We start from the raw sequence: 3,355 nt of genomic DNA, 5'->3' as shown, positions 1-3,355 counted from the left end.
GGCTGTGAGGCAGCAGTGCTAACCAATAAGCCATCATGCAATGTTACACACAGCTATTCCTGACCTGCTACAAACGACATGCTCATTCTGTGACTGTTGACTCAGACTGACAAATACAAGCTGTGTCCCAATTCAAGGCATTTCTACGTTCGTCGACTACCAGTGTTCCAATGTCAATCTTATTAAACAGCACTGGTCTCCACATTGCGCAGCAGCTTACTGTAAGTGAAATGAGACAGCCTACCTAGTGTACAAGAAATACGTAGTGCTCCAGCCGTCAGTGTTAAAACAATTAAAATGTGATATCTATTCAATTAAAGAAAATGTAACCCTGAAATTGTATTTATTTTTATTTACTTGTTTGTCAAAGTCATATAGATAGATAGATAGATAGACTTGTGGATATTCAAGTGATGACAAGAGAAACAAATTTAATTAGTTATTAATTTTTTTATATTGTTTTGATTAACATTATCGGGTTTTTTTTAGTTTTGTTGTAGTTTAGTTTTGTTCTGTGTTGGTCTTCTTTCTTCATCTTGATCCGGAACACTGCTTGGATACTGGAATATTTTGAGGGACTCTTTGCTGTGGGAAAATAGGGATCATTTAGCCTGTGCTTCTAATTTAAAAATAAAAATTACAATCATTATGTCAGGGTTTTGTTTATGGTTTGTGTATTTGCTCCTGAGGTAATTTGTTTTTCCTTTTTTTTCCCCTCTTTGTTTTAGGCTGTGCAGCAGCCCTGGGCGTGTCAGCACACCTGCATCTCATCATCGCTCCCTCCAGTACTTAAGGAGGGCTGCCTCTCTCAGTCTTTGCCAGATGGTCGTCAGTGGTGCACAGCTCTTGGGTGTGTGTGGCTGCCCAGGACTGCTGCCTGCATTGCTCCTGAGTTAGAATTAATTATTTTTCCCTAGTGTTTTTGTGAAGTTGCTCACTTTTTTTTATTTTTTTTGAGCAATTAAAAGAATTATTGCCCCCCTGTAAACCTTCTGTGGTTGTGTCTCTGTCTGGCATTTTGGGTCTGGTTCCGGCAAACATGACAGAACCATCTGGCCAAGAAGACCCCGCCAGTCCAGAGACATTACGACAAGCGTTGGCTGCACAAGGTGCGCTTGTGGGCCAACATGACCAGTCCCTCCATCAAATTATGGCTTCCTTACAGACTTTGGGTTCCAGTGTATCTGCTTTAAGCCAAGAGCTAAGGACGGTCGCTAGTCACGTGTCGGCCTTTGTGACTCCACCAGCAGACACCGCCACTCCTGTGTCTGTCCCAGTGATCCATCCACGGGAGCCCCATATTCCCACACCTGAGAGGTATGATGGTGAACTAGGCTCTTGTGGTCGATTCCTTCTCCAGTGCTCTCTTGTCTTCAATCTTCAGCCAACCACCTATACAACCGACCAAGCTAAGGTCGCCTTTGTAGTCAGTCTACTGACCGGGCGGGCTGCCAATTGGGCCACTGCAATATGGGATCATAATCCAGCGCTTCACTCATCATTTGATCTCTTCACCTCTGAGATGAAGAGAGCATTCGACCGCCCTATTCGTGGACGAGAGGCTGCCAGTCAACTTCTTTCGCTAAAACAGGGTGCCAGGTCAGTAGCGGATTTTTCTATTGACTTCTTAACTCTGGCAGCAGAGAGCGGATGGGAGGAGACTGCTCTTCAGGATGTTTTTTTGAGGAGTCTAAATGATTCAATCCGTGATGAACTAGTTCTCCGTGACGAATGTGGCTCTTTGCAAGCTCTCATGCAGTTGGCCACCAAGATGGATAACCGCCTCAGGGAGAGGCGGCGGGAACGTGGTGCTCGCTCTGGCCCTCCTCCTTCCCGACAACCAGCTCTTCTACCTACAGCTGCCGTGGGATCATCCCCAACGCTACCAGGTTCAGCTCCATCTCCGGCTTGGCTTGATGAACCCATGCAGCTGGGTCGAACTGGGCTCACCCCTGCTGAGCGAGAGAGGAGATTCCGACAGAGACTCTGCTTCTACTGTGGTCAACCTGGTCACCTACTGCCGAACTGTCCCTTGCGGTCAAAAGATTAGACCCATTCGAGGTAAGAGGAGTCCGAATGGGTCATATCTCAAATCCTCCTCTAGTCTACAGTCACCGTACCCAGTTAACCTCTGTTTTATTAGTTGGTCAAGCTTCAATACCTTTTTCACCTTTTATTGACTCTGGGGCAGATGAAAATTTCATTGATGAATCCATTGTTAAAAAGCATTCCATTCCTTTGGTGCAGCTCTCTGAGACCCGAACCATTTATGCAGTTGATGGCAGAGTTCTGGCTAGGGTAACTCATCAGACCCAGCCAGTAACCCTGTTAACCTCAGGTAATCACCGAGAGGAGATCCAATTCTTGGTCATTCATTCTCCCCACTCCCCTCTCATCCTTGGTCTCCCTTGGTTAAAGACACATAATCCCCATTTGGACTGGTCAAAGGGTACTATAATTTGTTGGAGTACATTCTGCCATGTACATTGTCTGAAGTCTGCTTTATCTCCCCAGGGTGTTCTAATGCCTAAGGTGCCTGATCCACCAGACCTCTCCTCCGTGCCTGCTATTTACCATGACCTTGCTACTGTTTTCAGCAAGGAACGAGCACTATCCTTACCCCCCCATCGTCCATACGATTGTAAGATTGATATTTTGCCTGGAGCCAAGCTACCCTCCAGCAGACTTTATAACCTCTCTCGTACTGAAAGAGAGGCTATGGAGACATACATAAAGGACTCCCTGTCAGCTGGAATCATACGCCCATCTTCCTCTCCTGTTGGTGCAGGTTTCTTTTTTGTGGGTAAGAAGGACGGCACTCTTCGTCCATGTATCGATTACAGGGGTTTGAATGAGATCACAGTCAAGAATAAATATCCTCTGCCACTGCTTGATTCTGCCTTCCATTTTCTTCACCAAGCCTCCCAGTTTACTAAACTGGATTTGAGAAATGCCTACCACCTGGTCAGGATCAAAGAAGGAGACGAGTGGAAAACTGCCTTTAACACCCCACTAGGTCATTTTGAATACCTTGTTATGCCATTTGGCTTGACAAATGCTCCTGCGGTTTTCCAGGCCCTTGTTAACGACATTTTACGGGACATGCTGAACAGATTTGTTTTTGTGTATCTTGATGACATCCTCATCTTCTCCCAATCACTAGAGGAACATCAGAGTCACGTCAGACTTGTGCTCCAGCGCCTCCTAGAAAATGGCCTCTTTGTGAAGGCGGAGAAATGCGAATTTCATTCAAAGTCTGTGAGTTTTCTTGGTTTCATTATACAAGAGGGCGAGATGGTTCCTGATCCTGCCAAGATCAGAGCTGTGGTGGAATGGCCAGTCCCTGAGTCCAGGA

This window comes from Telmatherina bonti (genome assembly GCF_933228915.1).
Source record: "Telmatherina bonti genome assembly, chromosome: 18".
In the NCBI taxonomy this organism is placed as follows: domain Eukaryota; kingdom Metazoa; phylum Chordata; class Actinopteri; order Atheriniformes; family Telmatherinidae; genus Telmatherina; species Telmatherina bonti.
The sequence above is the reverse complement of the archived record's forward strand: the minus strand, read 5'-3'. Positions refer to the sequence as shown.